This window comes from Somniosus microcephalus, chromosome 20 (genome assembly GCF_052327205.1).
Source record: "Somniosus microcephalus isolate GS21.2 chromosome 20, FLI_Smic_1.0, whole genome shotgun sequence".
Taxonomy (NCBI): Eukaryota; Metazoa; Chordata; class Chondrichthyes; order Squaliformes; family Somniosidae; genus Somniosus; species Somniosus microcephalus.
In genome coordinates, this window is record NC_141006.1 from 23520093 (window position 1) to 23535514 (window position 15422).

General features: G+C 45.2%; 1 long non-coding RNA gene across 1 annotated transcript; it reads left to right on the forward strand.

Annotated features, from left to right (window-relative positions):
• Nucleotides 1-1042: 1042 nt before the first annotated feature.
• LOC147103090 (uncharacterized) lies at nt 1043-1332 on the forward strand. The gene is made up of 2 exons (XR_015072987.1): nt 1043-1092; nt 1138-1332. It is a non-coding gene; the product is annotated as an uncharacterized LOC147103090 (long non-coding RNA).
• The last annotated feature ends 14090 nt before the right edge of the window (nt 1333-15422 follow it).

The window sequence follows — 15422 nt, forward strand, 5'->3', positions numbered from 1 at the left end:
GGTCAGTCGCGAGGAGGGGGTTTCGGGAGGGTCTCGCGGGGAGCTGAGGGGGGGAGGGGAAGGGGAGGGGAGGGGGGGAGGGGGAGGGAGAGGGGGAGGGGGGGGGCGGAGGGGAGGGGGGGGCGGAGGAGCGGGGGGGAGTCTTGGGGCAGGTGCGGCCCCAATTTTCCTTGTGGAGCCTGGAGAAGTACTCCTGCTCCTGGCTCCATGAAGGAAAGTTCTGGACGTACCTGGGAGGGCCTCCTCTGTCTGCCAACCAGCTGAAGACCTGCTTCGGCCTGGCGGGAATCCCACCGCAGCTTTCCCACTCAGGCCCCTGTTAAAATGCAATCAGGGTGCCAATGGTGTATAGGACCTTCATTTGCATAAATTCACGTGGCTCCTGCCTGCTTTAGGTGGACAGCTAACCAGGCCAATGGCTGTGGGTTATTTCTGTGCTCTTTGTATATTGGATGCCTTGAGGGCTGCACTCGTGTGTGAGGTTCCTTGTGTTTGGGGAAAGTAAGCGCCAGAGGGTGGGGAGGGGGATTCAGGACAATCCATTGATGACTTGGCCAACCATATTATAAGACACCTCACCTGCCTGCAAAACCCAGCCAGTTAAAATTCGAACTGGTGTGAAAGGGTTTGACTATGAGCGGGTATGTTACCGGCTGCTTTTTAAATACTCACCCACCTGGTTTAAGCTGGGGGGGCAAATCGATCACCTCCTCCTTCTCCACCCTCCTAGATGTACCGTTACCTCAAACACTGTGGAGCACCCTGACTCGATAACTATGGATGAGGAGGTAGAGTTAAAACTGACCCCGTGATAACGCGAGGCAAGAAAAGAACGAATTCACGGGGCAAGACTGCTCGGTATTCCGCTCTAAATTGGCAGCCTCACGCATAGAGGACACAAGAATGACGGATGTTGACAATCAAAAGTGTCACACTGAGGCATCAAAGGTGCTCCTCTGTTTCAGGTAAAGGTATTTGCTGGGATGTGTTTGAGGGTCTTCACTCTACAACAGGCCTTTGTGATATCTGACTGCTTGACAGTTGTGATGAAATATTCCATTCATCACTGCCTGTGACTGTGGTTGGTTTCAGGTTCCCCCTCACCATTGTATTGCCTGTGACTGTGGTTGGTTTCAGGTTTCCCCTCACCATTGTATTGTATATTGGAATGTATGGAATGTGTTGTGTGTAGGGCTCCGCCCATACCTGGCCTCTATGTAAGCCAGCTCAGTCTGGCCTCATATCCAGTACTGCAGAGCTCCAGATGGAAGATACCTCTCTCCACTGCGTGTTATCTTCTAAGTTAATAAAAGCCTTGTTTTGTTCCGCTAACATCGAGTCTCGGGATTATTGAGGCACATCAACAGTAAGAGAGGATGCCAAATGGAAAAATATTCCATTCCCCAACTCCAATGCCTTGCATGCAGTTGGGTGAGAAGGAAGAGCTGGAAGAATAGAATTTGTTTGGAGAATAACATTCCATTTTTGGGGAGAGAAGTTGAGATCAGCTTTGAAGTCTACTTGGCTGAATCTGTCCAAACTGCTTTCACTTTGGACCATCTGAAATTCAAAATGTGTTAACCCACTGCATCAGTCAGCATCTCAAACATTGACCTTATAAGCAAATTTTACTGTACAGTCCTTATGAATATTATGAAATAAATGATAGAGGAATATTGCCATATTAGGTGTATTCTGTAAAGGAAGGAAATTAATAGGTTTTATATACTGCCTTGCATGTCTGCAGAATGTCCCAGAGCGCATCAAGGCCAATGAGGTACTTTTTTGAAATGCAGATTTTGTTAGCAAATGTGGCAGCTAATTTGCGCACAGCAAGCTCCAACAAACAGCAATTAAATAAATCAGCAGATTATCTCTGTTTTAATGATGTTGGTTGAAGGATAAATGTTGCCCAGGACACCGGGGAGATCTACCCTGCTCTTCTTCGAAATAGTGCCAATGGGATCTTTTACGTCCGCCTCAGAGGACAGACACAGGGACTCGGTTTAACTTTAACGTCTCATCCGAAAGACGGCACCTCCGACAGTGCAGCGCTCCCTCAGCACTGCACTGGAGTGTCAGCCTAGATTATGCGCTCAAGTCCCAAGGAGTTGGGCTCGAACCCATCACCTTCTGACTCAGAGGCGAGAGTGCTACCCACTAGAAAAATGATAGTTTGTCCCATTGCACCCTGTTACATTGATGGAGCTCCAAAGTTACTGAGGAGTTAACAGCTCACAGGCAGCAATGAGATTTCCATCCTCTCTGTGACTGTGACTCCAGAGCGACAGTGAAGCACAAATAAATAAAATGAGCAGCATGATGCCTATCCTATCAAAGTAATTGAATTTTGTATATATTTCAGTTTTATGGGTTGAGTTGGACCAGTGTGATTCATTTCTCCTTTTGGAGAAAGAGGCACTTTGAAGAGAAGAAAAATTCTCCTGCAAAGCAGTGGCTTCGCACTGTCAAGATGAATTTTACATTTTCAGCAAATGGTAAGTATTATCTTTAAACAGATTTGGCATATTATCACATCAAAGAAAATGCAATGTACTGTAACGTAACTTGTTTGGCACCAACATTATTTCACTTCGATTTAAAATATTTACATTGTTGCCAGAGTCACTGTTAGTCATAAACCTATTAAGGGCATAGTTGGAACTATGAGTTGATTGACACCAGAGGCTGCTGATTTGGAAAATGTGTGTTTTTTTAAGTAAAACTGATATTTACTGTTCCATAGTCATGCTTCAACATGGACTGATCAGCAGCACATCCACCTCCCTGAAATCCATTCCTTCCACCGTGGCTGCAGTGTGCACTGATGTAAGAAAACTACTAGGCATTTGGTCTGAGTATTAAACAAGGCTTTAATCAACTGTTTTTCAACATGGAGGTCTAGTTGTGTCCTCCACTAGTTCCTGTTAAAGAATGTCCTGAGCAAGCTGGGCCCATGCCCGAGTAGTTATACTCTCCCTGGACAGCGCCACCAGCAGGCCGCCCAGTATTATTACATAAGTCATTTCCACATGAATGACAAGATTCACGTCATGCACTATTTGCAGGATGCACTGCAGCAACTTGCCAAGGCTTCTTCGGCAGCACCTCCCAAACCCGCAACCTCTACCACCTCAAAGGACAAGGGCAGCAGGTGCATGGGAACTCCATCGCCTCCAAGTTCCCCTCCAAGTCGCACACCATCCTGACTTGGAAATATATCGGCCGTTCCTTCATCGTCGCTGGGTCAAAATCCTGGAACTCCCTCCCTAACAGCACTGTGGGAGTACCTTCACCACACGGACTGCAGCGGTTCAAGAAGGCGGCTCACCACCACCTTCTCAAGGGCAATTAGGGATGGACAATAAATGCTGGCGACGCCGACATCCCAAGAATTAATTAAAAAAATACATAACTATAGCTGTTTTTTCCTTTCATCAATTTTCTCTCTTCCTCTCCTTCCTTGAAGGCATAGCTGGAGTACAGCTCCGTGTGCACCAGTCATCCTTTGGTATGTCGCTCATGTGGCTATTATTTATGTGAGCTTTGCTGGTGATCACTGGCAGTCTATTTGACTGTTGCGGGTGGGTGGGGTGCCATCAATGCTGAACCCAACCCTCCCCTCAGCTGGTGCCCACACATGTGCACGCCAAGCAGTGTTGCAGAATTAGCGTTTAGGAAGAGTAACCCTGGATGATTGTCCTCTTCCCAACCCTGGGGTGCGGAGGCTAATTGTAGCAACTCTATTGCTGCAGTATTGGTGATCACCAAACTCAGTACAGACTGGGGAATGAATCGAGGACCTCTGTGGGTCTGTATGACCGATATTCACTGGATTAAGTAGGAGAGATAACTGCAATTGTCTAAAAGTGGAGTTATGGTAGTGGACTCAGCCTGCATAGTACAGTCCACAGTAGTGATACATGCTCAGGATTAATGCCAGCCACTCACCTTTTTGACTAACTCTTGTTTTGCACAGGACTTTGAGAAACCGTAGAAGCTTTTTTTTTTTAGGATGTTCTCCAATCAGCGGTAACATTGTCACCAGTATATGTGATGCAAACCATATCTATTAATGTACTAATGCTTTGCAAACTTCATGGGGGGGGGGGGTTCATCTCGAGGCGACCAATTGGTCCTCAAAGCAGGAGCAAGCTCTGAGGTGTTTTTAGAGCTTTGCCTACATCTGAAAATAGTCTCAATGGTGACACTTTCCGATCTGCGAGGACATTTTTAAACTGGACATAGGACTGGTCTTTAATGCAACAATGCTTGCATTATTATTCTGTCACCTTCCTATCGCTTGGTTTTATTTCCAACCAAGAAGATAAGTGGGTTCTGCTAATGGACCACCTGGGGTGCACTCTTTCCAATTTATCCCCTTTCTCCCTGTACACAAGCATTGCCCCCCATCTGATGCCCTCTATGACAATGTGTTTGAGACCAAGAATGTCCTGATATGGGAACCAGAGCAATCTTAACCTAACCTGCCCATCGGGAAACTGGTGCGATCGGGTGCAACGCTGGTCTTACATCCCGCCTGGAGATTTTAGTCTCGGTTAAAGTAGTGATATTGGGCAAGGTGTAAAACAGGCATACCATCTGGCCCTGTGAATTTTCCGCCCGGCGAGTTAGGTTACAATTGCCACCACACCCAGTCATGCCATGCACTGGGGCGCCAGCCTATGCCTCTGTGCCAACCCAATGATTCACACTTGGAAATTAACACTTGGCAAGCAGTAGGTTCAGGTAATTGTCCAAAGTTATTTCAAAAGCCTGTGCAATATTTTAACAACATCCATGGAGGTACCCACCACAAACGAAGATGCACATGAAAAAAAACCTCTGGTCCATTCAGCCTGTCCCACACAACTGCGACACCACAATATACACACTCTCTCCAACCCACCTAAAAACCAGGTGATCTCCTGGGAGAGGCGAAAAACCAGATAAAAACCCAGACAATTTGGGGAAATAAATCTGGAAAATTGCTCTCTGACCCTCCCCCTAGGCGATCGAAAGCAGTCCAGGAGATCACTCTGGCCCTGGTTTCTCCGGAGTAGGTTTTTAACTCTACCGTACTCTTTGTAAGTGGTATGTGATTAAAATTACTCTCATATGTGTCCTTACTCATGATAGAGCAGGCCGCTGCTGTGTCGATACACATATCAATATATTGGTCATTGATCAAAAGTTTTGTACGGAAGTCTTCTCATGACTGCTAGTGTTGCCGCTAATTCCATAGATACTGTAGATGTCTAGTTCTTCAACATCAGGTGTGTTCACTTCAATATTGTGAACCCCTCGCTCTTGTTGTCTCTGCTTTGCATTGCCACTAGAATGGTTCTTACTTCCTGCTTTAGATCTAGCTCTGCAAGCTGTTGAAATATGGCCTTGCTTCTGGCAGTGAAAACACTTCGCATTTCTGTATTGGCAGGACTGTGGTGAGTGATTTCCATTGCAGCGATAACAATTCACTGAACTGCTCTCACCGACATGCTTTTGACTCAGCCTCACAGTTTTAGGTTCAGCGGTGGCTTTGTGACTGTAGACCTCAGCTGCACTAGTCACTTGAGTTGGATGGAGCTCCCCAGCATTCTTAGACACCATCTCCATAGATAGGGAAATTTTGCATGCTATGTCAAAAGTCAGGTTCGGAGTGTTCAGTAACTTGGACTGTGTGCGCTCATCCAGCAGTCCACACACAAACTTATCTCACAACACACGATCCAAAAATGTGGCGAAGTTACAATGCAAAGACAGGTTCTTAAGAGCTACAATGTACTCACTGATGGTTTCACTTTGTTTTTGGTTTCTGGTCCCAGACTTATAGCTCTCTGCTATTTCTAATGGCATTGGGTTGAAATGGTCCTCGAGTTTCTCGACAATGTCTTCAAATGACACATCCTTCACTTTCCCTGGCATGAGTAGGCTTGTCAACGTTCCGTAGACATCTGGCCAGATCTCTGTTAGAAAAATTGCTTTCTTCCGTTCATTAATTACTTTATTTTGAGCTTGAACATTCTCACCTGCACCTTCAGTCTCAGTAATGTTACTGGCCGTAAAAAACATCTCCATCCGCTCAATGTTAGAACTGAATGGTTCGCGAGCTCGGTCATACATGCCGAGGCTTCTGATGAATCCTGTAGGCACGGCCATGATTGTCCCGATCCTGTTGAACAGTGACTCAGCACGCTACCTGTGTACCTGTGTGAGAATCAGCGCCGCTGTTGCTGTGTATACGTACACACGAAGGTGAAGCACAGACGATTCTGCATTAACGGTAAAAAATGGCAAAAATTCAGTTTAGGTGTCACAAATTCACCTTAAGCTTGTCCACTCAAAGGTTGAACATTGTGTCCTTCCATGATCCCTAAAAATGGCTTTGGAATCCCATCCTTGTCGCCAAAATCTAATATATGTGGGGAGAAAAAATGAAGGACAGAGACACAATGGGCTGGATTTTCATTGGGCCGTGGAGTCGGGATTGGAGGCGTGTGGGGGTTTAAAATCCTGAAATTGGGGGTCCCGACCCCATCCCGCCCCCAACCCGCCTCTATGCCAGTTTCAAAGAAGGCGGGTACCCGCCCCACACTGGGACCTGCCTCCCTGAGGCAGGAAGGGGATTAGTGCCAATTAACTGCCTGTTAACAGGCAGTTTTTAGCCTAATCCATAAGAACATAAGAAATAGGAGCAGGAGTAGGCCAATCGGCCCCTCGAGCCTGCTCCGCCATTCAATAAGATCATGGCTGATCTGATCCTAACCGCCAATCTACTATCACAGAACCATCTCCTGAATCTAACAGAATTAGACACACGAAATAGGAGCAGGATCAGGCTACACGGCCCCTGGGCCCGCTCCGCTACCCACAGGGCCATGTCCGATCTGAACCTAGACTCATGTCCAAATTCCTGCCCGCTCCCCGTAACCCTTAATTCCCTTTACTTCTAGGAAACTGTCTATTTCTGTTTTAAATTTATGTAATGATGTAGCTTCTACAGCTTTTTGGGGCAGCATATTCCATGGACCTACCACCCTCTGAGTGAAGTAGTTCCTCCTCATCTCAGTTTTGAAAGAGCAGCCCCTTATTCTAAGACTATGCCCCCTAGTTCTAGTTTCACCCATCGGGAACATCCTCCCCGCATCCACCCAATCCAACCCCTTCACAATCTTATATGTTTCAATAAGATCGCCTCTCATTCTTCTGAACTCCAATGAGTAGAGTCCCAATCTACTCAACCTCTCCTCATATGTCCATCCCCTCATCCCCGGGATTAACCGAGTGAACCTTCTTTGTACTGACTCGAGAGCAAGTATGTCTTTTCTTAAGTATGGACACCAAAACTGTATGCAGTATTCCAGGTGCAGTCTCACCAATACCTTGTACAACTGAAGCAATACCTCCCTATTTTTATATTCTATCCCCCTAGCAATGAAAGCCAACATTCCATTGGCCTTCTTAATCACTTGCTGCACCTGCATACTAACCTTTTGAGTTTCGTGCACCAGGACCCCCAGATCCCTTTGTACTACAGTACTTTCCAGTTTCTTGCCATTAAGATAATAACTTGCTCTACGATTTTTCCTGCCAAAGTGCATAACCTCACACTTTCCAGTATTGTATTCCATCTGCCAAATCTCTGCCCACTTACTTAGCCTGTCTATGTCCCCTTGCAGGTTTTTTATGTCCTCCTCACTCACTACCTTCCCTCCCATCTTAGTATCATCTGCAAACTTTGATATGTTACACTCGGTCCCCTCCTCCAAATCGTTAATATAGATTGTAAAGAGTTGGGGACCCAGCACTGACCCCTGCGGAACACCACTAGTTACTGATTGCCAGTCCGAGAATGAACCATTTATCCCAACTCTCTGCCTTCTGTTAGATAGCCAATCCTCTATCCATGCCAGAATATTACCCCCAATCCCGTGATTTTTTATCTTAAGCAATAATCTTTTGTGTGGCACCTTGTCAAATGCCTTTTGGAAATCTAAATACACTACGTCCACTGGTTTCCCTTTATCCACCCTATATGTTACTTCCTCAAAGAACTCCAGCAAATTTGTCAAACATGACTTCCCCTTCATAAAACCATGCTGACTTTGTCCTATTAAATTATGATTATCCAAATGTCCTGTTACTGTCTCCTTAATAATGGACTCCAATATTTTACCTACCACAGATGTTAGGCTAACCGGTCTATAGTTTCCAGCCTTCTGTCTACGGCCCTTTTTAAATAAGGGCGTTACATTAGCAGTTTTCCAGTCTACCGGGACCTTTGCTGAGTCCAGGGAGTTTTGGAAAATTATTACCAATGCATCCACAATCCCTACCGCCACTTCCCTCAAGACCCTAGGATGTAAGCCATCAGGTCCAGGTGATTTTCATTGTTGAAATGTGGGATTCCCAACGGCTCCAAACCACGGCAAGTTAGCGAGGTGGGCCGTCGGGATGAAGGGCTTGGAGGGGTCGAGATGTCCGGTGTTCAGGTGAGTGATGGGTGCATGAGTGCAGAGGTAAGTGTGTTTGGTCTGTGTAAAGTGTTTAAAGAAGTTCTACTAACCTTTACAGCCTTCCTTCCTTCAACTCTCGGGAGTCCCTCATCTCACCAGCACAGAAAGCAGAATGGCTGCCATCTGTCAAAATCTGCAGCCTCTGCTTTCTGTTCTGGGGAGATCTCTAAATCATCCTGAGAGGAAAGAATTAACTTGGAGTACAGATTGTCAGTGTTTGACTGCTTCAAACAGCTGTGAAACGCTGATATTTCATCTGTCAAAAGGTCTTGACAGATGAAATTTAAATCTGTGACGTCACCTGTTGCCGGGTGGCCCTTAATTGTCCTGGTGAGCCCGCTGGGTGGGCTCAACAAGGTCAATCAAGTCTAAATCGTGTGGGTTGGCTAGAACTCGATGGAGGCGGGACTACAACCCCAAAAGTTGTAGTCCCGCCTCCTCAATGAAAATCCAACCCAATGAGTTGCTAGTCCATGTGCTTGCTTTATTAGGCCAGAGCGAACTGAGCATGCTCATACCAAACCATGTAACAAACCATGTGACAATACATTACATGGCCTTATACAACTTAAAATTGTGACCCCACGTCCTCCCTAACCTATTTAATTGGAACAAACTGTCAACTGGAACACAATCTTTTCCCCTCATCATCTTATAAACCTTGATCAGTTCACCCCTAAATCTACGCTTCTCTAAAGTGTGGAGTCTCAGCTCTTTTAGCCTATCTTATTAACTAAGATGCTTTAAACTGGGAATTCGTCTAGTGGCCCTCATCTGCATCCTTTCCAAAATCTCAACCCACCACATGAGGAGACTAAAACTGGACACCGAATTCCAAGTGAGGCCTGGCCAAAGTTTTGTACAATGACAAAATAGTATGCCTTGTCTTATAATCAATTGTCGTATGAATGAACCTCAACATCCTATTTGCTCCAGCTATCACATCATGGCATTGCTCATGAACTTGTAGAGATCTATGCATTAGAACGCCCAGATCTCTTTCTTTCCCTGCCTTCTTTAATGCTCCCCCCTGAAGGGTGCAAGTATGTAAACATTTCACTAGTGATAGTTTAAACCGCATTGCACAAAAGACAAGCACCACTAATTCATTGTACTAGTTGTTCACAATCAGTGCCAAACTCACTCCCCATAGTGCAATTGTGAATGATTGTTTGCTTCTCACCCATTTTTAACCCTGCCCTTCCTGCAATGATCAGGAAAGCTGCTGGATTTTCGCTAAAGCCCAATTGGTTCACTAATGTCCTTCAGGGAAGAGAACCTGCCATCCCTACCTGGTCTGGCCTGTAATGATATCAGCAAATAGTGATGGTATTTGCCTGTTTGATTATGATGCCTTACCAGCATGTTTGCCTGATTGATTACTTATGCCTGACCAGCAGAGGGCATGTGAAAGACAGGCAGTGTAGTTTAGTTTTAGTTTTGCTTTTAGATGGATCACTAGCATGGTGTCTCCTGTAATGCTGTTAAAAAGAGTTGAACAGACTTTAGATAAAAAGACATTCTCTTTCATAAATGTCTCGTCATTGAACCCACAAAGAAATCAATACATGGTGTCAGAAGTGATTGAAAGAGATGAAGAGGAAAAATCTGAAGTTAAATCAGCTCTCCAAATATTAGCAAGCCAAAAGAGAACATCGTTACTTACCATTGGAGAATAGCTAACGAAGTGAAAAATGGAAGGTTTACACCCACCGGCGAAGCTTCAGTTGACAGGTAATGTGGCTGAAAATTGGAGAAGGTTCAAACAACGTTTGGAATTGTATTTAGCAGCAATCGGAGCTGACGAGAAAAGTGATAAAATGAAAGCGTCAGTGTTCTTACATGTCGTGGGTGATGAAGCGCTGGAGGTGTATAATAACTTCACATTCGCTGCTGATGGAGACAAAATGAAATTGGATAAAAAAGTGGAACAGTTTGAGGCCTACTGCATACCTAAACGTAATGTGACATTTGAGAGGCACAGATTTTTCACATGTGTACAGAAAACAGGTGAGACTATTGATCAGTATGTGACTGAACTGAGAAACAGAAGCAAATCGTGTGAATTTGGAGGACTGACAGACTCGCTGATAAAAGACAGACTGGTGTGTGGTATTCCAGATAATGGTCTAAGGGAAAGACTGCTAAGAGAGCAAAATCTAGACCTGGGAAAAGCCATAGCACTGTGTAGGGCTACAGAGATTGTGAAGTCGCAGGCAAAGGAGCTGTTCAGTGACAGTAGCTGCAACGTGGATGCAGTGAGTAAGAACGGACACAAACCGTTTAACAAAAAGAGCGCCAATGTGAAAAAAGAGGCGTGGCCAGCGAATGAAAATGAAAGGGGCAATCGAAAGACATGTAGTCGATGCGGTACACAGCATCCACCAAAAAAGTGTCCAGCATATGGTAAAAAATGCAATAGTTGCAACAAAAACAACCATTATGCCCGTTGCTGTAAGAACCAAGCACAACAAAGCAAGGTCCATGCAGTAGATGAAAGCGAGATAGAGGAGTTCTATGTGGATGTCGTGTCTGAAAACAAAAAAGAAAAAAGAGACTGGATGTTGACACTAAAAGTGAATGACATACACATTCCATTTAAATTGGATACTGGAGCACAAGTTAATGTGATATCAGAGACTGATTTTAAGAAAATTAGACCCAGACCAAAGATACATGGAATAAAAGTGAAAGTGACAGGATACTCAGGTACTGATATACCAGTGAAAGGAAGATGCATTGTCAAAGTAACACACAAGGATAGAGAGCACACGCTAGCATTAATCGTGGTGCCAAAGGATGTGCAAGCCATACTAGGTTTAAGAGCCTGTGAGAGACTGAACCTGGTAAAGAGAGTCCTCGTTGTGGAAAGCGAAGGAGAGGCAGTCTATGATGAACTCATGAAAGAGTACAACGACCTATTTAAGGGTCTAGGCTGCCTTCCAGGAGAACACACGATCAGAGTAGATAAAAGTATGCCAACGGTCATACATCCATGCAGAAAAGTTCTGTTTGCTCTTCAAAAGCAACTGAAGGCAGAGTTGGGCAGGATGGAAAGCCTGAACGTGATTCAGAAGATAGATGAGCCAACTGAGTGGGTGAGTTCCCTTGACGTTGTGGACAAAAAGAATGGAAAGATCAGAATTTGCCTGGATCCAAGAGATCTAAACAGAGCAATAAAGAGAGAGCACTTCAAGCTTCCTACACGTGAGGAAATCATGTCACAGTTTGCAAATGCAAAGTATTTCAGCAAGTTAGATGCATCATCAGGATTTTGGCAGATGAAATTGGATGAGGCAAGTTCAAGACTGTGCACGTTCAACAGTCCATTTGGCAGATACAGATTCCTAAGGTTACCATTTGGCATTGCCTCAGCTCCTGAAGTGTATCACAAAACTATCCATATGATCTATGAGCACCTGGAGGGAGTTGATACATCAATGGATGACATCATAGTATGGGGAACCACGAGAACTGAGCATGACGAGAAACTGAAAAAAGTGCTGGAAGCAACAAGGAAAACAAACCTGAATAGAGAGAAATGCCAGCTCGGGGCGACAGAACTGACATTCATGGGAGATATCCTTAGCAGTGAGGGCATCAGACCAGATCCCAGAAAGGTGTCCGCCATTGAGAATATGCCAAAGCCACAATGCAAAAAGGACGTGCAGAGGTTTAATGGAATGATCAACCACATGGGTAAATTCATATCCAACCTCTCAGAAAAGATGGCGCCACTGAGAAGACTAACTGAAAAGAACATAGAATGGGAATGGAATCATGAGCATGAGAAGTCATGGAGCGATCTAAAGAAACTGCTCACAGAGGAACCAGTTCTGAGGTTTTATGGCCCAGCGAGACCCATCAACATATCATCAGATGCATCACAGAGTGGGCTCGGTGCCGTTCTTCTACAAAAATATGACTACTGGCAACCTATTGCATATGCATCGCGCTCAATGACAGACGCGGAGACGCGATATGCTCAAATAGAAAAGGAGCTGCTCAGCATCACATACGCCTGTGAAAGATTTCACCAGTTTGTGGCAGGACAAGCAATCAGTGTAGAGACTGACCATAAGCCCTTGATTGCATTGTTCCAAAAGCCACTAAATAGCTGTCCGCTTAGAATACAAAGAATGATGATCAGGCTGCAACGCTATACACTGAATGTTGCGTACACACCGGGTAAGCTGATGTATACAGCAGACACGTTGTCCAGAGCTGTAGACCCAAGTGAGCCCGCAAACACCAAAATGGATGAAAAAGTGAACGCCTAGGTGGACATGATCACAAGTGCACTGCCCATAGCAGATGCAAAAATGGAGCTCATAAAGACTGAGACAAACAAAGATGAAACAATGAGACGACTGAGGAAAAGCATCTTGGATGGATGGCCCAACATGAAGCAAGACTGCTCACCTGACATGGTAGAGTACTGGAACTGCAGGGCGGAACTATCAGTGGTCGAAGACATCATCTACAAAGGAAGTAAAATAGTTATCCCAAAGAGTCTGAGAAAAGAGGTGCTAAAAAGGATCCATGCAGGACATCTGGGAATCGAAAAGTGTAAGAAAAGAGCACGAGAGGTGATGTACTGGCCACGAATCAACCAAGATGTGACAAATGAGGTGTCAAACTGCACAATATGCCTGAAATATTGAGCAAGCAATCCGGTAGAACCACTAAAGCCACACCCAGCGCCAGACAGACCTTACCAGAAGGTAGGCACTGACCTATTCGTATGTCAAGGGAAGGACTATCTTGTAGTCACAGACTATTATTCCCTGTATCCAGAGGTTAGTAGACTGTACACCACCACTGCAGATGCTGTGATAAGATGTATGAAAGCCATATTCTCCAGACATGGCGTGGCAAGCGAGGTCTTCACAGACAACGGACCCCAGTTTTACAATGCAAGTTTCCGACACTTTGCCAAAGAGTGGGACTTTGTCCACACAACGTCAAGTCCTCACTTTCCACAGTCCAATGGACTAGTGGAAAAATCGGTCCAGACAGTGAAAAGACTGATGTACAAGGCAAAAAACAGTGGAACTGACTTCTACCAAAGCATGCTTGTATACCGCACAATGCCGCTCGAGTGTGGTATGTCACCAGCCCAACTCCTTATGTGACGTCGGCTAAGGTCAAACCTACCCATCCCGGAGAACCTCCTGAAAACAAGAGGGGGAGAAAGTGAGGAAGTTCAAAGAACAACAGAAAGAAAAGCAAAAGTACTACTATGACAGAGGAACACAAAACCTACCTGAACTCCACACTGGTGACCAAGTAAGGTTCAAAGACAAAACAACCATATGGACTCAGAAGGGAACTGTCCTGAGTGAAGTTCAACCAAGATCATACACCATTCAGACAGATGAGGGTGCTGTTCTGCGAAGAAATCGTCGAGATCTTCTCATGGGACCAGCCACAGCAAGTCAAAAGACTGATGCTGTTGAACAACCTGATCACACAGCAGGTCAAAAGACTGATACTGTTGAACAACCTGATCACACAGCTGAGAAACCATCATCTGAGGCAACAACTCAGATTCAAGGACAATCAATCAGAAAATCCTCAAGACACGTGAAGCCTCCTGAGACTCATTGAGCAAATTTACGGACTATTGTTATAGAAGGAAGTAATGTTATCTTATTCTTTCTTCAAGTTCTAGTGTATTTACATATTTCATGTGAACACACAAAGCAAGTTTAAAAAACCTTGATAATGATAATGTTAATGTAATTTCATTAAGTGTTACAGTTAAAATGCAGAAAGGGAGATGTAATGATATCAGCAAATAGTGATGGTATTTGCCTGTTTGATTATGATGCCTTACCAGCATGTTTGCCTGATTGATTACTTATGCCTGACCAGCAGAGGGCATGTGAAAGACAGGCAGTGTAGTTTAGTTTTAGTTTTGCTTTTAGATGGATCACTAGCATGGTGTCTCCTGTAATGCTGTTAAAAAGAGTTGAACAGACTTCAGATAAAAAGACATTCTCTTTCATAAATGTCTCATCATTGAACCCACAAAGAAATCAATACATGGCCTACATGTGACTCCAGTCCACATTATGTGGTTGACTATTAATGCAACTAGGCATGAGCAATATATGTAGCCTAGCCAGCATTATCCAAATCCAAAAGATCTCTCATCTGCTCGTGACCCCATTACAATTGAATGATGAGCGTACATTTGGGGAAGGTGAAATGGGATGCTTTTCCTCCTCCTGCCAATGGGACACTGTGCAGCGTTCCACCTAGTGGTGTGACTCAGACCTTACAAACAGGCTTCTGTGCATCGGAGGGACCTGAATTTAAATGGTAGCTTTGATATTCCAGAGTTACGTGGACAGCACATTTCTAGAGGTGGCCACCCTGCAGCTTAGGAGTATGCAGGCAGAGAGGGAATGGGTGACCGCCAGACAGAAGAGGAAGACCAGGCAGGTAGTGCAGGAGTCCCCGGAGTGCATCGCGCTCTTCAACCAGTATTCTGCTCTGAGTACTGGTGAGGGCGATGGTTCCTCTGGGGAGAGCAGCCAGAGTCAAGTCCACGGCACCACGGGTGGCTCAGCTGCACAGGGGGGAGGAAGAAGAGTGGAAGAGCAATAGTGGTAGGGGATTCGATATTTAGGGGAGCAGACAGGTATTTCTGTGGCCGTAAACGTGACTCCAGGATGGTATGTTGCCTCCCTGGTGCCAGGGTCAAGGATGTCACTGAGCAGCTGCAGGACACTCTGAGGGGGGAGGGTGAACAGCAAGAGGTTGTGGTCCATATCGGTACCAACGACATAGGCAGAAAGAGGGATGAGGTCCTGCAGGCAGAGTTTAGGGAGCTAGGAGATTAAAAAACAGGATCTCAAAAGTATTAATCTCCAGATTACTCCCAGTGCCATGTGCTAG